The sequence below is a fragment of the Bufo gargarizans genome, chromosome 8, assembly GCF_014858855.1.
Source record: "Bufo gargarizans isolate SCDJY-AF-19 chromosome 8, ASM1485885v1, whole genome shotgun sequence".
NCBI classification, from domain to species: domain Eukaryota; kingdom Metazoa; phylum Chordata; class Amphibia; order Anura; family Bufonidae; genus Bufo; species Bufo gargarizans.
This window is the reverse complement of record NC_058087.1, coordinates 480,222-504,694: the sequence shown is the minus strand read 5'-3', so window position 1 is coordinate 504,694 and position 24,473 is coordinate 480,222. Positions and strand designations below refer to the sequence as shown.

Sequence of the window (24,473 nt, the reverse complement as noted above, 5' to 3'; positions counted from 1 at the left end):
ACCAAGGGGCTCCTGTGGTCCTTCCTGCAGACCATAGGGGCTCCTGTGAGGTCCTTTCCTGCAGACCATAGGGGCTCCTGTGGGTCCTTCCTGCAGACCATAGGGGCTCCTGTGAGGTCCTTCTGCAGACCATAGGGGCTCCTGTGAGGTCCTTCTGCAGACCATAGGGGCTCCTGTGAGGTCCTTCCTGCAGACCATAGGGGCTCCTGTGAGGTCCTTCTGCAGACCATAGGGGCTCCTGTGAGGTCCTTCCTGCAGACCATAGGGGCTCCTGTGAGGGGCTCCTGTGGTCCTTGTCCTGCAGACCATAGGGGCTCCTGTGAGGTCCTTTCTGCAGACCATAGGGGCTCCTGTGAGGTCCTTTCTGCAGACCATAGGGGCTTCCTGTGAGGTCCTTCCTGCAGACCATAGGGGCTCCTGTGAGGTCCTTTCTGCAGACTCATATGGTTCCTGTGATGTTCCCTTCCTGCAGACCATAGGGCTCCTGTGAGGTCCGTTCTGCAGACTATAGGGGCTCCTGTGAGGTCCTTTCCTGCAGACAATAGGGGCTCCTGTGAGGTCCTTCCTGAGACCATAGGGGCTCCTGTTGAGGTCCTTTCCTGCAGACCATAGGGGCTTCCTGTGAGGTCCTTTCTGAAGTACCTATAGGGGTCTCCTGTGATGTCCTCCTGCAGACCATAGGGCTCCTGTGAGGTCCTTCCTGCAGATCATAGGGGCTCCTGTGAGTGTCCTTCCTGCAGACCATAGGTGCTCCTGTGAGGTCCCTTCCTGCAGACCATAGTGGCTCCTGTGAGGTCCTTCCTGCAGGACCATCAGGGGCTCCTGTGAGGTCCTTCTGCAGACCATAGGGGCCTCCTGTGAGGTCCTTCCTGCAGACCATAGGGGTTCCTGTGGTCCTTCCTGCAGAACATAGGGGCTCCTGTGAGGTCCTTCTGCAGACTATAGGGCTCCTGTGGTCCTTCCTGCAGACCAGGGGCTCCTGTGAGGTTCCTTCTGCACCATAGGGGCTCCTGTGAGGTCCTTCCTGCAGACCATAGGGGCTCCTGTGAGGTCCTTCCTGCAGACCATAGGGGCTCCTGTGAGGTCCTTCCTGCAGACCAGGGGCTCCTGTGAGGTCCTTCCTGCAGACCATAGGGGCTCCTGTGAGGTCTTTCCTGCAGACCATAGGGGCTCCTGTGAGGTCCGTTCTGCAACATAGGGGCTCCTGTGAGGTCTTTCCTGCAGACCATAGGGGCTCCTGTGGTCCTTCCTGCAGACCATAGGGTTCCTGTGAGGTCCTTTCCTGCAGACCATAGGGCTCCTGAGGTCCTTTCTGCAGACTATAGGGCTCCTGTGAGTCCTTTCTGCAGACTATAGGGCTCCTGTGAGGTCCTTCCTGCAGACCATAGGGGCTCCTGGGTCCTTCCTGCAGACCATAGGGGCTCCTGTGAGGTCCTTCCTGCAGACCATAGGGGCTCCTGTGAGGTCCTTTCCTGCAGACCCATAGGGGCTCCTGTGAGGTCCTTTCTGAAGTACATATGGCTGCCTGTGATGTCCTTCCTGCAGACCATAGGGGCTCCTGTGAGGTCCTTCCTGCAGACCATAGGGGCTCCTGTGAGGTCCTTCTGCAGACCATAGGGCTCCTGTGAGGTCCTTCTGCAGACCATATGGCTCCTGTGAGGTCCTTCTGAAGTTCATATGGGCTCCTGTGTATGTCCTTCCTGCAGACCATAGGGGCTTCCTGTGAGGGTCCTTCCTGCAGACCCATAGGGCTCCTGTGAGGTCCTTCCTGCAGACCCTAGGGGCTCCTGTGAGGTCCTTCCTGCAGGACCATAGGGGCTCCTGTGAGGTCCTTCCTGCAGACCATAGGGGCTCCTGTGAGGGTCTTCCTGCAGACCATAGGGGCTCCTGTGAGGTCCTTTCCTGCAGACCATAGGGGCTCCTGTGAGGTCCTTTCTGCAGACCATAGGGGCTCCTGTGAGGTCCTTCTGCAGACCATAGGGGCTCCTGTGATGTCCGTCCTGTGAGGTCCTTCCTGCAGACCATAGGGGGCTCCTGTGATGTGCCGTTCTGCAGACCATAGGGGCTCCTGTGAGGTCCTTCCTGCAGACCATAGGGGCTCCTGTGATGTCCGTTCTGCAGACCATAGGGGCTCCTGTGAGGTCCTTCCTGCAGACCATAAGGGCTCCTGTGATGTCCTTCCTGCAGGACTATAGGGGCTCCTGTGAGGTCCGTTCTGCAGACTATAGGGGCTCCTGTGATGTCCTTCCTGCAGACCATAGGGGCTCCTGTGAGGTCCGTTCTGCAGACTATATGGGCTCCTGTGAGGTCCTTCCTGCAGACCATAGGGGCTCCTGTGATGTCCTTCCTGCAGACCATAGGGGCTCCTGTGAGGTCCTTCCTGCAGACCATAGGGGCTCCTGTGAGGTCTGTTCTGTAGACTATAGGGGCTCCTGTGAGGTCCTTCCTGCAGATCATAGGGGCTCCTGTGATGTCCTTCCTGCAGACCATAGGGGCTCCTGTAAGGTCCTTCCTGCAGACCATAGGGGCTCCTGTGAGGTCCTTCCTGCAGACCATAGGGGCTCCTGTAAGGTCCTTCCTGCAGACCATAGGGGCTCCTGTGAGGTCCTTTCTGAAGTTCATATGGTGCCTGTGATGTCCTTCCTGCAGACCATAGGGGCTCCTGTGAGGTCCTTCCTGCAGACCATAGGGGCTCCTGTGAGGTCCTTCCTGCAGACCATAGGGGCTCCTGTGAGGTCCTTCCTGCAGACCATAGGGGCTCCTGTGAGGTCTTTCCTGCAGACCATAGGGGCTCCTGTAAGGTCCTTCCTGCAGACCATAGGGGCTCCTGTGAGGTCCTTTCTGAAGTTCATATGGTGCCTGTGATGTCCTTCCTGCAGACCATAGGGGCTCCTGTGAGGTCCTTCCTGCAGACCATAGGGGCTCCTGTGAGGTCCTTCCTGCAGACCATAGGGGCTCCTGTGAGGTCCTTCCTGCAGACCATAGGGGCTCCTGTGAGGTCTTTCCTGCAGACTATAGGGGCTCCTGTGAGGTCCTTTCTGAAGTTCATATGGTGCCTGCGATGTCCTTCCTGCAGACCATAGGGGCTCCTGTGAGGTCCTTCCTGCAGACCATAGAAGCTCGTGTGAGGTCCTTCCTGCAGACCATAGGGGCTCCTGTGAGGTCCTTCCTGCAGACCATAGGGGCTCTTGTGAGGTCTTTCCTGCAGACCATAGGGGCTCCTGTGAGGTCCTTCCTGCAGACCATAGGGGCTCCTGTGAGGTCTTTCCTGCAGACCATAGGGGCTCCTGTGAGGTCCTTCCTGCAGACCATAGGGGCTCCTGTGATGTCCTTCCTGCAGACTATAGGGGCTCCTGTGATGTCCGTTCTGCAGACCATAGGGGCTCCTGTGAGGTCCTTCCTGCAGACCATAGGGGCTCCTGTGATGTCCGTTCTGCAGACCATAGGGGCTCCTGTGAGGTCCTTCCTGCAGACCATAGGGGCTCCTGTGATGTCCTTCCTGCAGACTATAGGGGCTCCTGTGAGGTCCGTTCTGCAGACTATAGGGGCTCCTGTGATGTCCTTCCTGCAGACCATAGGGGCTCCTGTGAGGTCCGTTCTGCAGACTATATGGGCTCCTGTGAGGTCCTTCCTGCAGACCATAGGGGCTCCTGTGATGTCCTTCCTGCAGACCATAGGGGCTCCTGTGAGGTCCTTCCTGCAGACCATAGGGGCTCCTGTGAGGTCTGTTCTGTAGACTATAGGGGCTCCTGTGAGGTCCTTCCTGCAGATCATAGGGGCTCCTGTGATATCCTTCCTGCAGATCATAGGGGCTCCTGTGATGTCCTTCCTGCAGACCATAGGGGCTCCTGTAAGGTCCTTCCTGCAGACCATAGGGGCTCCTGTGAGGTCCTTCCTGCAGACCATAGGGGCTCCTGTCAGGTCCTTCCTGCAGACCATAGGGGCTCCTGTGAGGTCCGTTCTGCAGACCATAGGGGTTCCTGTGAGGTCTTTCCTGCAGACCATAGGGGCTCCTGTGAGGTCCGTTCTGCAGACTATAGGGGCTCCTGTGAGGTCCTTTCTGCAGACCATAGGGGCTCCTGTGAGTTCCTTCCTGCAGACCATAGGGGCTCCTGTGAGGTCCTTCCTGCAGACCATAGGGGCTCCTGTGAGGTCCTTCCTGCAGACCATAGGGGTTCCTGTGAGGTCTTTCTGCAGACCATAGGGGCTCCTGTGAGGTCCGTTCTGCAGACTATAGGGGCTCCTGTGAGGTCCTTCCTGCAGGCCATAGGGGCTCCTGTGAGGTCCTTCCTGCAGACCATACTGGTTCCTGTGAGGTCTTTCCTGCAGACCATAGGGGTTCCTGTGAGGTCTTTCTGCAGACCATAGGGGCTCCTGTGAGGTCCGTTCTGCAGACTATAGGGGCTCCTGTGAGGTCCTTCCTGCAGACCATAGGGGCTCCTGTAAGGTCCTTCCTGCAGACCATAGGGGCTCCTGTGAGGTCCTTCCTGCAGACCATAGGGGTTCCTGTGAGGTCTTTCCTGCAGACCATAGGGGCTCCTGTGAGGTCCGTTCTGCAGACTATAGGGGCTCCTGTGAGGTCCTTTCTGCAGACCATAGGGGCTCCTGTGAGTTCCTTCCTGCAGACCATAGGGGCTCCTGTGAGGTCCTTCCTGCAGACCATAGGGGCTCCTGTGAGGTCCTTCCTGCAGACCATAGGGGTTCCTGTGAGGTCTTTCTGCAGACCATAGGGGCTCCTGTGAGGTCCGTTCTGCAGACCATAGGGGCTCCTGTGAGGTCCTTCCTGCAGACCATAGGGGCTCCTGTGAGGTCCGTTCTGCAGACTATAGGGGCTCCTGTGAGGTCCTTTCTGCAGACTATAGGGGCTCCTGTGAGGTCCTTCCTGCAGACCATAGGGGCTCCTGTGAGGTCCTTCCTGCAGACCATAGGGGCTCCTGTGAGGTCCTTCCTGCAGACCATAGGGGCTCCTGTGAGGTCCTTCCTGCAGACCATAGGGGCTCCTGTGAGGTCCTTCCTGCAGACCATAGGGGCTCCTGTGAGGTCCTTCCTGCAGATCATAGGGGCTCCTGTGAGGTCCTTCCTGCAGATCATAGGGGCTCCTGTGATGTCCTTCCTGCAGACCATAGGGGCTCCTGTGAGGTCCTTCCTGCAGACCATAGGGGCTCCTGTGAGGTCCTTCCTGCAGTTCATAGGGGCTCCTGTGATGTCCTTCCTGCAGACCATAGGGGCTCCTGTGAGGTCCTTCCTGCAGACCATAGGGGCTCCTGTGAGGTCCTTCCTGCAGCCCATAGGGGCTCCTGTGAGGTCCTTCCTGCAGACCATAGGGGCTCCTGTGAGGTCCTTCCTGCAGACCATACGGGGCTCCTGTGAGGTCTTTCCTGCAGACCATAGGGGCTCCTGTGAGGTCCTTCCTGCAGACCATAGGGGCTCCTGTGAGGTCCTTTCTGTAGACCATAGGGGCTCCTGTGAGGTCCTTCCTGCAGACCATAGGGGCTCCTGTGATGTCCTTCCTGCAGACCATAGGGGCTCCTGTGAGGTCCTTCCTGCAGACCATAGGGGCACCTGTGAGGTCTTTCCTGCAGACCATAGGGGCTCCTGTGAGGTCTTTCCTGCAGACCATAGGGGCTCCTGTGAGGTCCTTTCTGCAGACCATAGGGGCTCCTGTGAGGTCCTTTCTGCAGACCATAGGGGCTCCTGTGAGGTCCTTCCTGCAGACCATAGGGGCTCCTGTAAGGTCCGTTCTGCAGACTATAGGGGCTCCTGTGAGGTCCTTCCTGCAGACCATAGGGGCTCCTGTGAGGTCCGTTCTGCAGACCATAGGGGCTCCTGTGAGGTCTTTCCTGCAGACCATAGGGGCTCCTGTGATGTCCTTCCTGCAGACCATAGGGGCTCCTGTGAGGTCCTTCCTGCAGACCATAGGGGCTCCTGTAAGGTCCGTTCTGCTGACTATAGGGGCTCCAGTGAGGTCCTTCCTGCAGACCATAGGGGCTCCTGTGAGGTCCTTCCTGCAGACTATAGGGGCTCCTGTGAGGTCCTTCCTGCAGACCATAGGGGCTCCTGTGAGGTCTTTCCTGCAGACCATAAGGGCTCCTGTGAGGTCCTTTCTGCAGACCATAGGGGCTCCTGTGAGGTCCGTTCTGCAGACCATAGGGGCTCCTGTGAGGTCCTTCCTGCAGACCATAGGGGCTCCTGTGAAGTCCTTCCTGCAGACCATAGGGGCTCCTGTGAGGTCCTTCCTGCAGACCATAGGGGCTCCTGTGAGGTCCGTTCTGCAGACTATAGGGGCTCCTGTGAGGTCCTTTCTGCAGACCATAGAGGCTCCTGTGAGGTCCGTTCTGCAGACTATAGGGGCTCCTGTGAGGTCATTCCTGCAGACTATAGGGGCTCCTGTGAGGTCCTTCCTGCAGACCATAGGGGCTCCTGTGAGGTCCTTCCTGCAGACCATAGGGGCTCCTGTGAGGTCCTTCCTGCAGACCATAGGGGCTCCTGTGAGGTCCTTCCTGCAGACCATAGGGGCTCCTGTGAGGTCCGTTCTGCAGACTATAGGGGCTCCTGTGAGGTCCTTCCTGCAGACCATAGGGGCACCTGTAAGGTCCGTTCTGCAGACTATAGGGGCTCCTGTGAGGTCCTTCCTGCAGACCATAGGGGCTCCTGTGAGGTCCGTTCTGCAGACCATAGGAACTCCTGTGAGGTCCTTCCTGCAGACTATAGGGGCTCCTGTAAGGTCCGTTCTGCAGACTATAGGGGCTCCTGTGAGGTCCTTCCTGCAGACCATAGGGGCTCCTGTGAGGTCCTTCCTGCAGACTATAGGGGCTCCTGTGATGTCCTTCCTGCAGACTATAGGGGCTCCTGTGAGGTCCGTTCTGCAGACTATAGGGGCTCCTGTGATGTCCTTCCTGCAGACCATAGGGGCTCCTGTGATGTCCTTCCTGCAGACCATAGGGGCTCCTGTGAGGTCCTTCCTGCAGACCATAGGGGCTCCTGTGAGGTCTGTTCTGTAGACTATAGGGGCTCCTGTGAGGTCCTTCCTGCAGATCATAGGGGCTCCTGTGATATCCTTCCTGCAGATCATAGGGGCTCCTGTGATGTCCTTCCTGCAGACCATAGGGGCTCCTGTAAGGTCCTTCCTGCAGACCATAGGGGCTCCTGTGAGGTCCTTCCTGCAGACCATAGGGGCTCCTGTAAGGTCCTTCCTGCAGACCATAGGGGCTCCTGTGAGGTCCTTCCTGCAGACCATAGGGGTTCCTGTGAGGTCTTTCCTGCAGATCATAGGGGCTCCTGTGAGGTCCGTTCTGCAGACCATAGGGGCTCCTGTGAGGTCCTTTCTGCAGACCATAGGGGCTCCTGTGAGGTCCTTCCTGCAGACCATAGGGGCTCCTGTGAGGTCCTTCCTGCAGACCATAGGGGCTCCTGTGAGGTCCTTCCTGCAGACCATAGGGGTTCCTGTGAGGTCTTTCTGCAGACCATAGGGGCTCCTGTGAGGTCCGTTCTGCAGACTATAGGGGCTCCTGTGAGGTCCTTCCTGCAGACCATAGGGGCTCCTGTGAGGTCCTTCCTGCAGACCATACTGGTTCCTGTGAGGTCTTTCCTGCAGACCATAGGGGCTCCTGTGAGGTCCGTTCTGCAGACTATAGGGGCTCCTGTGAGGTCCTTTCTGCAGACTATAGGGGCTCCTGTGAGGTCCTTCCTGCAGACCATAGGGGCTCCTGTGAGGTCCTTCCTGCAGACCATAGGGGCTCCTGTGAGGTCCCTCCTGCAGATCACAGGGGCTCCTGTGATGTCCTTCCTGCAGACCATAGGGGCTCCTGTGAGGTCCTTCCTGCAGACCATAGGGTCTCCTGTGAGGTCCTTCCTGCAGATCATAGGGGCTCCTGTGATGTCCTTCCTGCAGACCATAGGGGCTCCTGTGAGGTCCTTCCTGCAGACCATAGGGGCTCCTGTGAGGTCCTTCCTGCAGACCATAGGGGCTCCTGTGAGGTCCTTCCAGCAGACCATAGGGGCTCCTGTGAGGTCCTTCCTGCAGACCATAGGGGCTCCTGTGAGGTCCTTCCTGCAGACCATAGGGGCTCCTGTGAGGTCTTTCCTGCAGACCATAGGGGCTCCTGTGAGGTCCTTCCTGCAGACCATAGGGGCTCCTGTGAGGTCCTTTCTGCAGACCATAGGGGCTCCTGTGAGGTCCTTCCTGCAGACCATAGGGGCTCCTGTGATGTCCTTCCTGCAGACCATAGGGGCTCCTGTGAGGTCTGTTCTGCAGACCATAGGGGCTCCTGTGAGGTCCTTCCTGCAGACCATAGGGGCTCCTGTGAGGTCCTTCCTGCAGACCATAGGGGCTCCTGTGAGGTCCTTCCTGCAGACCATAGGGGCTCCTGTGAGGTCCGTTCTGCAGGCCATAGGGGCTCCTGTGAGGTCCTTTCTGCAGACCATAGGGGCTCCTGTGAGGTCCGTTCTGCAGACTATAGGGGCTCCTGTGAGGTCATTCCTGCAGACTATAGGGGCTCCTGTGAGGTCCTTCCTGCAGACCATAGGGGCTCCTGTGAGGTCCTTCCTGCAGACCATAGGGGCTCCTGTGAGGTCCTTCCTGCAGACCATAGGGGCTCCTGTGAGGTCCTTCCTGCAGACCATAGGGGCTCCTGTGAGGTCCGTTCTGCAGACAATAGGGGCTCCTGTGAGGTCCTTTCTGCAGACCATAGGGGCTCCTGTGAGGTCCGTTCTGCAGACTATAGGGGCTCCTGTGAGGTCATTCCTGCAGACCATAGGGGCTCCTGTGAGGTCCTTCCTGCAGACTATAGGGGCTCCTGTAAGGTCCGTTCTGCAGACTATAGGGGCTCCTGTGAGGTCCTTCCTGCAGACCATAGGGGCTCCTGTGAGGTCCTTCCTGCAGACTATAGGGGCTCCTGTGAGGTCCTTCCTGCAGACCATAGGGGCTCCTGTGAGGTCTTTCCTGCAGACCATAGGGGCTCCTGTGAGGTCCTTTCTGCAGACCATAGGGGCTCCTGTGAGGTCCTTCCTGCAGACCATAGGGGCTCCTGTAAGGTCCGTTCTGCAGACTATAGGGGCTCCTGTGAGGTCCTTCCTGCAGACCATAGGGGCTCCTGTGAGGTCCTTCCTGCAGACTATAGGGGCTCCTGTGAGGTCCTTCCTGCAGACCATAGGGGCTCCTGTGAGGTCTTTCCTGCAGACCATAGGGGCTCCTGTGAGGTCCTTTCTGCAGACCATAGGGGCTCCTGTGAGGTCCTTCCTGCAGACCATAGGGGCTCCTGTGAGGTCCTTCCTGCAGACCATAGGGGCTCCTGTGAGGTCCGTTCTGCAGACTATAGGGGCTCCTGTGAGGTCCTTTCTGCAGACCATAGGGGCTCCTGTGAGGTCCGTTCTGCAGACTATAGGGGCTCCTGTGAGGTCATTCCTGCAGACCATAGGGGCTCCTGTGAGGTCCTTCCTGCAGACTATAGGGGCTCCTGTAAGGTCCGTTCTGCAGACTATAGGGGCTCCTGTGAGGTCCTTCCTGCAGACCATAGGGGCTCCTGTGAGGTCCTTCCTGCAGACTATAGGGGCTCCTGTGAGGTCCTTCCTGCAGACCATAGGGGCTCCTGTGAGGTCTTTCCTGCAGACCATAGGGGCTCCTGTGAACAGGGCCGGTTCTAGGTGAAATGGGGCCCTGGGGTGAAAATCAATAAGAGCCCCCCCCCCATGACACTTGATGACGTTTACAGAAGAAACTGTATATTTTGGGGCACAGTGTAGGCTATATGTGTACAACATAAACATATTCCACATGAACACTTACAGTTACTTGGCCCTTGGGGGTCTCGGACGCCACTTTCACACTTTGGCCGGGGGCTCGGTGGAGCTGATGTTGTGTTTTATCCTAATGAGAAAGATTTCACAATAAGGATTTGGAGAAGGGGCAGAGGGATAGCGGAGCAGGGAGAGGCCGGTGCTGCTACTAGGGGGTCATTCCATGGGGGAGTAATAAAGCCCACCATAATGCCCCCCAGTAGAAATAATTCTCCTTATAATGTGACAGTGAAAAAATACCCCCTTGTAATGCCCCCAGTTGAACTAATGTCCCCATAGTGCCCCCATAATGTGCCAGTATAAAATACCCCTATATAATGACCCCAGTAAATGCCCCCGTATTGCTCCTCTCCCCCCTCCCTCCTAGTGCCCCCCAAAATGTACCAGTATAAAATGCCCGATACACAGTACAGACCAAAAGTTTGGACGCACCTTCTCATTCAAAGAGTTTTCTTTATTTTCATGACTATGACAATTGTAGCTTCACACTGAAGGCATCAAAACTATGAATTATCACATGTGGAATTATATACATAACAAACAAGTGTGAAACAACTGAAAATATGTCATATTCTAGGTTCTTCACAGTAGCCACCTTTTGCTTTGATTACTGCTTTGCACACTCTTGGCATTCTCTTGATGAGCTTCCAGAGGTAGTCACCTGAAATGGTCTTCCAACAGTCTTGAAGGAGTTCCCAGAGATGCTTAGCACTTGTTGGCCCTTTTGCCTTCACTCTGCGGTCCAGCTCACCCCAAACCATCTCGATTGGGTTCAGGTCCGGTGACTGTGGAGGCCAGGTCATCTGGCGCAGCACCCCATCACTCTCCTTCATGGTCAAATAGCCCTTACACAGCCTGGAGGTGTGTTTGGGGTCATTGTCCTGTTGAAAAATAAATGATGGTCCAACTAAACGCAAACCGGATGGAATAGCATGCCGCTGCAAGATGCTGTGGTAGCCATGCTGGTTCAGTATGCCTTCAATTCTGAATAAATCCCCAACAGTGTCACCAGTAAAGCCCCCCCACCATCACACCTCCTCCTCCGTGCTTCACGGTGGGAACCAGGCATGTAGAGTCCATCCGTTCACCGTTTCTGCGTCGCACAAAGACACGGTGGTTGGAACCAAAGATCTCAAATGTGGACTCATCAGACCAAAGCACAGATTTCCACTGGTCTAATGTCCATTCCTTGTGTTCTTTAGCCCAAACAAGTCTCCTCTGCTTGTTGCCTGTCCTTAGCAGTGGTTTCCTAGCAGATCTTCTACCATGAAGGCCTGATTCACACAGTCTCCTCCTAACAGTTGTTCTAGAGATGTGTCGGCTGCTAGAACTCTGGGTGGCATTGACCTGGTCTCTAATCTGAGCTGCTGTTAACCTGCGATTTCTGAGGCTGGTGACTCGGATGAACTTCTCCTCCGCAGCAGAGGTGACTCTTGGTCTTCCTTTCCTGGGGCGGTCCGCATGTGAGCCAGTTTCTTTGTCCGCATGTGAGCCAGTTTCTTCAGACTGACTGACCTTTATTTCTTAAAGGGAACCTGTCACCGTGATTTTGGGTATAGAGCTTAGGACATGGGTTGCTAGATGGCCGCTAGCACATCCGCAATACCCAGTCCCCATAGCTCTGTGTGCTTTTATTGTGGGGAAAAAATGATTTGATACATATGCAAATTAACCTGAGCTGAGTCCTGTCCCTGACTCATCTCTAGTACAGGACTCATCTCAGGTTCATTTGCATATGTATAAAATATTTTTTTTTTACACAATAAAAGCACACAGAGCTATGGGGACGGAATATTGCGGATGTGCTAGCGGCCATCTAGCAACCCATGTCCTCAGCTCTATACCCAAAATCCCGGTGACAGGCTCCCTTTAAAGTAATGATGGCCACTCGTTTTTTTTTACTTAGCTGCTTTTTTCTTGCCATAATACAAATGCTAACAGTCTATTCAGTAGGACTATCAGCTGTGTATCCACCTGACTTCTCCACAACGCAACTGATGGTCCCAACCCCATTTAGAAGGCAAGAAATCCCACTTATTACACCTGACAGGGCACACCTGTGAAGTGAAGACCATTTCAGGTGACTACCTTCTTGAAGCTCATCAAGAGAATGCCAAGAGTGTACAAAGCAGTAATGAAAGCAAAAGGTGGCTACTGTGAAGAACCTAGAATATGACATATTTTCAGTTGTCTCACACTTTTCTGTTATGTATATAATTCCATATGTGATAATTCATAGTTTTGATGCCTTCAGTGAGAATCTACAATTGTCATAGTCATGAAAATACAGAAAACTCTTTGAATGAGAAGGTGCGTCCAAACTTTTGGTCTGTACTGTATATCCTGGAGAGTGTGGTCACTTGGTCGGCTGCTGTGAAGGGGCCTCTACTCACCATGGTAATTATTCTGCCATCATCCACCACTGTTGTCTTCAGTGGGCGTCCAGGTCTTTTCACATTGTTGAGGTCACCAGTACTTTCTTTCTTAGGATTTCTCAAACTGTAGATTTTGCCGCTCCTGATAGTTCAGCAATTTCTCGGACGGGTTTCTTCTGTTTTCGTAGATGAAGGACGGCTTGTTTCACCTGCATGGAGAGCTCCTGTGACCGCATGTTTACTTCTCAGCAAAATTATTATTATTATTTATTATTACATAGTAACATAGTACATAAGGCCGAAAAAAGACATTTGTCCATCCAGTTCGGCCTGTTATCCTGCAAGTTGATCCAGAGGAAGGCAAAAAACCCCTGTGAGGTCGAAGCCAATTTTCCTCACTTTAGGGGAATAAAAATTCCTTCCCGACTCCAATCAGGCAATCAGAATAAATCCCTGGATCAACGATATCTCTCTAGTAGCTATAGCCTGTAATATTATTGCGCTCCAGAAATACATCCAGGCCCCTTTTGAATTCCTTTATTGTACTCACCATCACCACCTCCTCAGGCAGAGAGTTCCATAGTCTCACTGCTCTTACCGTAAAGAGTCCATAGTCTCACTGCTCTTACAGTACAGAGTCCATAGTCTCGCTGCTCTTACAGTAAAGAGTCCATAGTCTCACTGCTCTTACAGTAAAGAGTCCATAGTCTCGCTGCTCTTACAGTAAAGAGTCCATAGTCTCGCTGCTCTTACAGTAAAGAGTCCATAGTCTCGCTGCTCTTACAGTATAGAGTCCATAGTCTCACTGCTCTTACAGTACAGAGTCCATAGTCTCGATGCTCTTACAGTAAAGAGTCCATAGTCTCACTGCTCTTACAGTATAGAGTCCATAGTCTCGCTGCTCTTACAGTAAAGAGTCCATAGTCTCGCTGCTCTTACAGTATATAGTCCATAGTCTCACTGCTCTTACAGTAAAGAGTCCATAGTCTCACTGCTCTTACAGTAAAGAGTCCATAGTCTCACTGCTCTTACAGTATAGAGTCCATAGTCTCACTGCTCTTACAGTATAGAGTCCATAGTCTCACTGCTCTTACAGTATAGAGTCCATAGTCTCACCGGTCTTACCGTAAAGAGTCCATAGTCTCACTGCTCTTACAGTATAGAGTCCATAGTCTCACTGCTCTTACTGTACAGAGTCCATAGTCTCACTGCTCTTACAGTATAGAGTCCATAGTCTCACTGCTCTTACAGTATAGAGTCCATAGTCTCACTGCTCTTACAGTAAAGAGTCCATAGTCTCACTGCTCTTACAGTATAGAGTTCATAGTCTCACTGCTCTTACAGTATAGAGTCCATAGTCTCACTGCTCTTACAGTAAAGAGTCCATAGTCTCACTGCTCTTACAGTATAGAGTTCATAGTCTCACTGCTCTTACAGTATAGAGTCCATAGTCTCACTGCTCTTACAGTACAGAGTCCATAGTCTCACTGCTCTTACAGTATAGAGTCCATAGTCTCACTGCTCTTACAGTACAGAGTCCATAGTCTCACTGCTCTTACAGTAAAGAGTCCATAGTCTCACTGCTCTTACCGTATAGAGTTCATAGTCTCACTGCTCTTACAGTACAGAGTCCATAGTCTCGCTGCTCTTACAGTAAAGAGTCCATAGTCTCACTGCTCTTACAGTATAGAGTCCATAGTCTCGCTGCTCTTACAGTAAAGAGTCCATAGTCTCGCTGCTCTTACAGTATATAGTCCATAGTCTCACTGCTCTTACAGTAAAGAGTCCATAGTCTCACTGCTCTTACAGTAAAGAGTCCATAGTCTCACTGCTCTTACAGTAAAGAGTCCATAGTCTCACTGCTCTTACCGTAAAGAGTCCATAGTCTCACTGCTCTCACAGTATAGAGCCCATAGCCTCGCTGCTCTCACAGTATAGAGCCCATAGTCTCGCTGCTCTCACAGTATAGAGTCCATAGTCTCACTGCTCTTACAGTATAGAGTCCATAGTCTCACTGCTCTTACAGTACAGAGTCCATAGTCTCACTGCTCTTACAGTAAAGAGTCCATAGTCTCACTGCTCTTACCGTAAAGAGTCCATAGTCTCACTGCTCTCACAGTATAGAGTCCATAGTCTCGCTGCTCTTACAGTACAGAGTCCATAGTCTCACTGCTCTTACAGTAAAGAGTCCATAGTCTCACTGCTCTTACAGTACAGAGCCCATAGTCTCACTGCTCTTACAGTATAGAGCCCATAGTCTCACTGCTCTTACAGTATAGAGTCCATAGTCTCACTGCTCTTACAGTATAGAGTCCATAGTCTCACTGCTCTTACAGTAAAGAGTCCATAGCCTCACTGCTCTTACAGTAAAGAGTCCATAGTCTCACTGCTCTTACAGTACAGAGTCCATAGTCTCACTGCTCTTACAGTATAGAGTCCATAGTCTCACTGCTCTTACAGTATAGAGTCCATAGTCTCACTGCTCTTACAGTAAAGAGTCCATAGTCTCACTGCTCTTACAGTAAAGAGTCCATAGTCTCACTGCTCTTACAGTAAAGAGTCCATAGTCTCACTGCTCTTACAGTAAAGAGTCCATAGTCTCACTGCTCTTACAGTATAGAGTCCATAGTCTCACTGCTCTTACAGTAAAGAGTCCATAGTCTCACTGCTCTTACCGTATAGAGTCCATAGTCTCACTGCTCTCACAGTATAGAGTCCATAGTCTCACTGCTCTTACCGTAAAGAATCCTTTTCTATGTTTGTGTACAAACCTTCTTTCCTCCAGACGTAGAGGATGTCCCCTCGTCACAGTCACCGTCCTGGGAATAAATAGATGACGGGAGTGATCTCTGTACTGACCCCTGATATATTTATATATATATATTATTATAGCACCATTCCTTCCCTAGCGCTGCACATATGATAAGCGGTGCACATACATAATACAGACAATTGCACTAATCATAAACAAGACGAGTTACAGACTGGTGCAGAAGGAATGAGGGCCCTGCCCGCGAGGCTTACAATCTACATGGTATGGGAGAAGGACACAGTTGGTGCGGGTGAGGCTGGTCATGGCGGTATAGAGGCAGCAGGGTCACTGGTTGTCGGCTTGTCTGAAGAGGTGGGTTTTCAGGTTTCTTTTGAAGGATTTCACTGTCGGTGAGAGTCTGATATGTTGGGGCAGCGAGTTCCAGAGTGTGGGGGATGCACGAGAGAAATCCTGGAGTCCCTGGAGTACTGTATGTGCAGATACTGGTGCTGTACTGTATGTACAGATACCGGTGCAGTACTGTGTGTGCAGATACTGGTGCAGTACTGTGTGTGCAGATACCGGTGCAGTACTGTATGTGCAGATACTGGTGCTGTACTGTATGTGCAGATACTGGTGCTGTACTGTATGTACAGATACCGGTGCAGTACTGTGTGTGCAGATACTGGTGCAGTACTGTGTGTGCAGATACCGGTGCAGTACTGTATGTACAGATACCGGTGCAGTACTGTGTGTGCAGATACTGGTGCTGTACTGTATGTACAGATACCGGTGCAGTACTGTATGTGCAGATGCTCCTGCTTCCCCCTGCCTTCCCTCAGAATCGCCAATCCAACCCAGTATACAACAGCTAGCCAGTCACGGAAAGCGATGTAGCGGTATTTTCTGTGCACACGGCATACAAAGCCTGCTTGCATTGGGTGGGTCAGCTCTCCCTGGCGATCTGAGCAGTAGTACGCACTGTGATACTGCCGGCATGAGAAAACCTCTGAGACCAGGGAGAGGGGGCTGCTTCAGGAGCGGCTGGCCGGGATGCAGCGCACGGTGGCTCAGCTAGAGGGCGCCTGTCCCTGAAGCTGGAGAAGGACAGCTTCTCCAGTCCGGCTAGGGAGTAGGTTTCAGCACGCCGTATACCGGCATATGAGACGACACCGGGAGTATAAGACAACCCCCGACTTTTAAGAAGATTTACATGTGTTAAAAAGTAGTCTTATACGCAGGAAAATACAGTATTTGTTAGTATTTTGAAGTGAATTCGCTGGGCAATGGGGAGCCAGTGAAGGGATTAGCAGAGGCGAGAGACATCTGGATGTCGTGTGGGTGAGCGGTTTGCTGACGTCAGTGTTGTGGATGGAGTGGCCCATGGTGGCGGTGGGGTTATGGTATGGGCAGGCGTATGTTATGGACAACGAACACAGGTGCATTTTATTGGTGGCAATGTGAATGCACAGAGATCCCGTGACGAGATCCTGGGGCCCATTGTTGTGCCGTTCATCCACGACCATCACCTCATGTTGCAGCATGATAATGCACGGCCCCATATTGCAGGGATCTGCACACAATTCCTGGACGCTGAAAACCTCCCAGTTCTTGCATGGCAGCTGTAATGACCGGCGTCACGCACAGGGAGGGAAAAGGGAAAGCCCTGCCCAAGGGAGAGGGAAAGGTGGTGACCCCTGACTCTCCTTGCGGCTGGCACCTGACTGCCCTGACATCCCTAGACGGGTTCCTCACACGTACGCCGATCGCGTGCCTAAACCCTGGCTTTCCCTAAGAAGAGCCCTGGATAATGAACGGGGCGGTGGGATCGCTAGTCCGCACCACTGACACTAAGAGGAAAACACCAGGGAGAGGACAGACAATACAGACAAACACATAATCCCAGGTGGACGACCACAGCAGACCCCAAAGGTCCAACAGGGATCCGGAGGGAAACGTTCTGGACCAACAACCAGGGAACGCAGCAACACAGCTCCAGTGGGTCAGTATAGAAGTCCAGGCAGGAAGCTCTATATCTGGCAACCAGAGAAGTGGGAGAGGGGAATATAAGGAGGTTGGGAGTGCTGGACAAGGAACAGCTGAGGAGAAGGAGCTACGGATCCCTGAGTGAGCCAAAAGGGTTTGCAAAGCAAACCCAGAAAGCTACCATAAAGAAACAGCCCTATCTTACATAGAGTGCCCAGCCAACCGCTGCGACTTCCTGACCCCGGGTATAACGGAGTCAGGCGTGGTTCTCGATACCCTCGTGACAGTACCCCCCTCTCTACGAGGGGCCTCCGGACACTCAGGACCAGGTCTCTCAGGATGAGAGGCATGAAAAGCCCGAACTAGCCTGTCGGCGATTACCTCAGACGCAGGAACCCACATTCTTTCCTCTGGACCGTAACCTCTCCAATGCACCAGATATTGAAGAGAGCGGCGGACCCGACGAGAATGAACAATTTTGGATATCTGAAACTCTAGATTACCATCCACAACAACAGGAGGGGGTGGCAGCGGTGACGGTTCTAGAGGTGGAACATATTTCTTGAGTAACGACTGAGGTAGCTCCAGGCGAAAAGCCACGGGGTTGATGATGGCTACAATTTTGTAAGGGCCAATGAACCTAGGACCCAGTTTCCAAGAGGGAACCTTTAATGTAATATTCCTAGTAGACAACCACACGTAGTCATTCACTCCTAGGTCCGGACCTGGCGACCGTCTCTTATCAGCCATGCATTTGTATTTACCTCCCATATTTTTCAAGTTAGCTTGCACCTTCTGCCATACCGATGAAAAAGATGACAAAAACCGTTCCTCTTCTGGAACCCCAGAAGACCACCCCCTCTTTGAAAGTACAGAATTGGGGGTGAAAACCATATGCACCAAGAAATGGTGACCTGCCAGTGGATTCCTGACGACGATTATTTATGGCAAACTCAGCTAACGGTAAATATGACGACCACAACTCTTGGTTTTCAGACACAAAACATCTTAGATATGTCTCCAGGTTTTGGTTGGTACGCTCAGTCTGTCCATTCGACTGAGGATGGAAAGCTGAGGAAAAGGACAAGTGTACCCCCAAACGGGAACAAAAAGCTTTCCAAAATTTAGAAATAAACTGGGTTCCCCGATCCGAAATCACATCGGAAGGGACCCCGTGAAGCTTCACGATCTCACTGATGAATACCTGAGCAAGAGTCTTAGCATTAGGTAGTGCGGGTAACGCAATGAAGTGTACCATTTTGCTAAACCTGTCCACTACTACCAAAATAACTGTTTTACCCGCAGACAAAGGTAAGTCAGTGATAAAATCCATAGACAGATGTGTCCACGGTCTATTGGGAATGACGAGTGGTAATAGAGACCCTGCAGGACGTGTATGAGAGACTTTTGCGCGCGCACAGGTAGAACAAGAAGACACAAAATCCAATACATCCTGACGCAACCTTGGCCACCAAAAACGACGAGACAATAGCTCCAAGGTTGCTTTACTACCCGGGTGCCCAGCAAGTGCCGAATTATGATGTTCCTTTAATAATTCGAAACGCAGGTTCAACGGTACAAACAATTTCTCTGAGGGGCAAGAGACCGGGGCGTCCCCCTGGGCCTCTAACACCTTCCCCTCCAGAGCAGAGTGTACAGCAGAGACAACCACTCCTCTTTGTAGAATGGGCACCGGATCACTCACATTACCCCCTCCAGGGAAACTACGAGATAGTGCATCAGCCTTGGTGTTCTTTACCCCAGGACGATAGGTAATCACAAAGTTAAACCTGGTAAAAAATAGCGACCACCTAGCCTGTCTAGGGGTGAGACGCTTAGCTGATTCGAGGTACAGCAGATTTTTGTGGTCCGTAATCACAGTGACGGGGTGGACTGCCCCCTCTAAAAAGTGACGCCACTCCTCAAACGCTAGTTTAATAGCTAATAGTTCCCTATTGCCAATATCGTAGTTCTGTTCTGCTGCAGATAGTTTTTTAGAAAAGAAAGCGCAAGGACGCCATTTGCCAGGAGACGGACCCTGAGACAATACAGCCCCCACTCCCACCTCTGACGCATCGACTTCAACAATAAAAGGCTGAGAGACATCAGGTTGGACTAGTACAGGTGCTGAGGTAAACCTCTCTTTTAGAGAGGAAAAAGCAACTTTAGCGGCGTCAGACCATTTAGAAAAATCAGTCCCCTTCCTAGTCATGTCAGTAAGGGGTTTTACAATAAGTGAATAATTTTTAATGAATTTTCTATAGAAATTTGCGAAGCCCAAGAACCGTTGTAGTGCTTTGAGGTTCTCAGGAAGATCCCAATCTAAAATTGCCTGGACCTTCCTAGGATCCATACGGAAACCTGAAGCAGATAATAGATATCCTAGGAATTGTATCTCCTGAACGGCGAAGACACATTTTTCAATCTTAGCATAAAATTCATTCATCCGTAGGACCTGTAGTACTTGTCTGACATGCTCCTCATGTGTTCTCAGATCAGACGAATAAATTAAGATATCATCTAGGTATATTACCACAAACCTGCCGATTAGATGACTAAAAATGTCATTAACGAAATGTTGGAAGACAGCAGGGGCATTGGTCAGACCGAAAGGCATGACTAGATTTTCATAATGCCCCTCAGGGGTGTTAAAAGCTGTCTTCCACTCATCCCCCTCCTTAATACGAATCAGATTGTAGGCCCCCCTAAGATCGAGTTTGGAGAACCACCTAGCACCCGCAATCTGATTAAACAGGTCAGGAATGAGAGGAAGAGGGTATGGGTCTCGGATGGTTATCCGATTTAATTCGCGAAAATCTAGGCAAGGACGCAGGCCCCCATCTTTCTTTTTAGCGAAGAAAAACCCTGCAGCCACGGGTGAAGAAGAGGGTCTGATGTGTCCCTTAGCCAAGCTCTCGGAGATATAATCTTTCATGGCTTGACTCTCCGGACCCGAAAGATTATATAACCTGGTCTTGGGTAATTTTGCGCCGGGAATAAGGTTAACCGGGCAATCATAAGGACGGTGAGGTGGTAACTTCTGACAACCCTTTTCAGAAAAAACGTCCTCAAAGTCAGAAACAAATGTAGGTAGGGTAGTTATGGAGGCGACTAAGCATTTGCTATTTAAGCAATTTTTTCTGCACGGCTCACTCCACTCCGATATCTCCCTGGCCTGCCAATCCACCACTGGATTGTGCGCTACCAGCCAGGGAAGGCCCAGCACCACCGGAGTGGGAAGCCCCTCCAGAACATAACATGAAAGCATCTCATTATGGTGGTCCCCTACCCGAAGGTGTAAGTTATGGACAATGTGGGTGAGGTTTCTCTGAGACAGAGGAGCAGAATCAATAGCGAATATGGGAATAGGTCTCTGTAACGTACAGAGAGACAAACCCAAAGTGCGGGCAAAATGGGCATCCATCAAATTTACCCCTGCTCCACTGTCTAGAAAGAAAGAAATAGTCTCCGTCTTATCACCAAAAACAATGGGGATTGACGCCTTCAATCCTGCCACCTCCAAAGACAGGCCATGAAATTGTTCGGACAGAGCAGCAATTGGATCCATACTGGATTCTAAGTAGGTAAAAATATTATTATTATTTTTTTTTTTTACCTACACAAAAGGGCCAGATATAATGTAATGACCGGCGTCACACACAGGGAGGGAAAAGGAAAGCCCTGCCCAAGGGAGAGGGAAAGGTGGTGACCCCAGACCTTGCGGCTGGCACCTGACGTCCCTAGACGGGTTCCTCACCCGTGCGGCGATCACGCGCCTAAACCCTGGCTTTCCCTAAAATGAGCCCTAGATAGTGAACGGGCCGGTGGGATCGCTAGTCCGCACCACTGACACTAAGATGAAAACACCAAGGAGAGGACAGACAATACAGACAAACACATAAACCCAGGTGAGCGACCACAGCAGACCCCAAAGGTCCAACAGGGATCCAGAGGGAAACGTTCTGGACCAACAACCAGAGAACGCAGCAACACAGCTCCAGTGGGTGAACCTCTCCTAAATCCAGAGAGAAGGAACAGCTCTTACAAGAGCTAGTAGTTATGCCAGGGGAGTATAGCAAATCTTCAGCGTATAGCAATCCCCCAGTGTCGATCAGTTACCCAAACACCAGCCTCAGCATGATGAAGGGTAAAATAGGAACTCTTTATTGAACACACAAGCATTGACTTAAATACACATTTTCCAACAAGGTACCACCCCCCGTGGACCTGGTTGGGAACTGAGGACATGACCTAGCAGCCAATCCTTTACAGTTCAAACACAAAAACTAACCCTATTCAACAAACACACTGGCATTGTCTGTGACGCAATTAACAAACACAATGGCATTGTCTGTGACGCAATTAACAAACACAATGGCATTGTCTGTGACGCAATTAACAAACACAATGGCATTGTCTGTGACGCAATTAACAAACACAATGGCATTGTCCGTGACGCAATTAACAAACACAATGGCATTGTCTGTGACTCAATTAACAAACACAATGGCATTGTCTGTGACTCAATTAACAAAAACAATGGCATTGTCTGTGACTCAATTAACAAACACAATGGCATTGTCTGTGACTCAATTAACAAAAACAATGGCATTGTCTTTGACGCAAAGAACCATTAACAACATGCAAACAGATATCTTCACCCCCTCCATAATGAATGAATGGGAAGAGGAGACACATGTGATGGGATTATCTCCTGAGTGTATCATAGGAGTCGGCTGCTATTATAATCAACTATCTTAATCCCATCACTAACACAATCAGTGGGAGTCTCAGTGCAGAGTTAACCCTTTGTGTGTTGCTGAATCCACACCATCCCGTTTTAATGGGCAATAGAAAATATGTGGCATAGAAATTACACACATAAATCAGGGTTCATAGTTCCTTGTAACCCCAAAAGGTCTGAGGGAGTCTCCATAGTTCTGGGTCCATAGTCTGTAGGAAGGAGGATGGCCCTCAGGCTTCTCCAGCAGCCCCAGTGACGTCACAATATATATATATATATATACACAGCTGTAGGACATTCTCATTACTTAAATACAGCTGCAAGGACATTCTCATCAGTTATATACAGCTGTAGGGACATTCTCATCAGTTTTATACAGCTGTAGGGACATTCTCATCAGTTACATACAGCTGTAGGGACATTCTCATCAGTTACATACAGCTGTCCGGACATTCTCATCAGTTATATACAGCTGTCCGGACATTCTCATCAGTTACATACAGCTGTCCGGACATTCTCATCAGTTACATACAGCTGTCCGGACATTCTCATCAGTTACATACAGCTGTCCGGACATTCTCATCAGTTACATACAGCTGTCCGGACATTCTCATCAGTTACATACAGCTGTCCGGACATTCTCATCAGTTATATACAGCTGTCCGGACATTCTCATCAGTTACATACAGCTGTCCGGACATTCTCATCAGTTACATACAGCTGTCCAGACATTCTCATCAGTTATATACAGCAGTACGGACAGACAATTGCACTAATCATAAACAAGACGAGTTACAGACGATACAGAAGGAGAGAGGGCCCTGCCCGCGAGGCTTACAATCTACATGGTATGGGAGAAGGACACAGTAGGTGCGGGTGAAGTTGGTCATGGCGGTATAGAGGCAGCAGGGTCACGGGTTGTCGGCTTGTCTGAAGAGGTGGGTTTCAGGTTTCTTTGGAAGGATTCCACTGTCGGTGAGAGTCTGATATGTTGGGGCAGCGAGTTCCAGAGTATGGGGGATGCACAGGAGAAATCCTGGAGGAGATTGTGGGAAGAGGCGATAAGAGGAGAGAAGAGAAGGAGGTCCTGTGAGGATCGGAGAGTGCGTGTGGGGGTGTATCGGGAGCTCAGAGATGTAGGGAGGGGACAGGTGGTGGACGACCTTGTATGTATTTGTAAGTACTTTGAAGTGAATTTGTTGGGCAATGGGGAGCCAGTGAAGGGATTGGCAAAGGGGAGAGGCAGAGGGGAGAGGCAGAGGAGTAATAAGGTGAGAGGTGGATTAGTCGGGCAGCAGAGTTGAGGATAGATTGGAGGGGTGCGAGAGTGCTAGATGGAAGGCCACAGAGGAGAATGTTGCAGTAGTCTAGACGGGAGATAATGAGGGCGTAACTGATGAGAATGTATTATGTATGTGCACCGCTTATCATATGTACAGCGCCAGGGAATGAATGGTGCTTTAATAATAAATAATAATAATAGTTACATACAGCTGTCCGGACATTCTCATCAGTTATATCCAGCTGTCCGGACATTCTCATCAGTTATATACAGCTGTAGGGACATTCTCATCAGTTATATACAGCTGTAGGGACATTCTCATCAGTTATATACAGCTGTACGGACATTCTCATCACTTATATACAGCTGTACGGACATTATCATCACTTATATACAGCTGTCCGGACATTCTCATCACTTATATACAGCTGTCCGGACATTCTCATCACTTATATACAGCTGTCCGGACATTCTCATCAGTTACATACAGCTGTCCGGACATTCTCATCAGTTACATACAGCTGTCCGGACATTCTCATCAGTTACATACAGCTGTCCGGACATTCTCATCACTTATATACAGCTGTCCGGACATTCTCATCACTTATATACAGCTACACGGACATTCTCATCACTTATATACAGCTGTCCGGACATTCTCATCAGTTATATACAGCTGTCCGGACATTCTCATCAGTTATATACAGCTGTCCGGACATTCTCATCACTTATATACAGCTGTCCGGACATTCTCATCAGTTATATACAGCTGTCCGGACATTCTCATCAGTTACATACAGCTGTCCGGACATTCTCATCAGTTATATACAGCTGTCCGGACATTCTCATTACTTACATACAGCTGTCCGGACATTCTCATCAGTTACATACAGCTGTCCGGACATTCTCATCAGTTACATACAGCTGTCCGGACATTCTCATCAGTTATATACAGCTGTCCGGACATTCTCATCAGTTATATACAGCTGTCCGGACATTCTCATCACTTATATACAGCTGTCCGGACATTCTCATCACTTATATACAGCTGTCCGGACATTCTCATCAGTTACATACAGCTGTCCGGACATTCTCATCAGTTACATACAGCTGTCCGGACATTCTCATCACTTATATACAGCTGTCCGGACATTCTCATCACTTATATACAGCTACACGGACATTCTCATCACTTATATACAGCTGTCCGCACATTCTCATCAGTTATATACAGCTGTCCGGACATTCTCATCACTTATATACAGCTGTCCGGACATTCTCATCACTTATATACAGCTGTCCGGACATTCTCATCAGTTACATACAGCTGTCCGGACATTCTCATCAGTTATATACAGCTGTCCGGACATTCTCATTGTGGCTGTCTCCAGTGGAGCTCACAATTAGTTCCCTATCAGAATATCTTCGGACTGTGGGAGGGAAGCCAGGCAGCCATGGTGAGACCCTAGAAAGTCCCTGTAGATGTTATCCGTGGCGGGATCTCAGCCAGCCCGAGGGTGGGGCAGCGACCGCTCGTCA

General features: G+C 51.0%; 1 long non-coding RNA gene across 1 annotated transcript; it reads right to left on the bottom strand.

Moving 5' to 3' along the window:
• Positions 1-12,200: 12,200 nt before the first annotated feature.
• On the bottom strand, positions 12,201-24,456 carry LOC122945761. The gene is made up of 3 exons (XR_006391145.1): positions 24,336-24,456; positions 14,942-14,989; positions 12,201-12,379 (listed from the first exon to the last, which is right to left on the bottom strand). It is a non-coding gene; the product is annotated as an uncharacterized LOC122945761 (long non-coding RNA).
• Between the last annotated feature and the right edge of the window lie 17 nt (positions 24,457-24,473).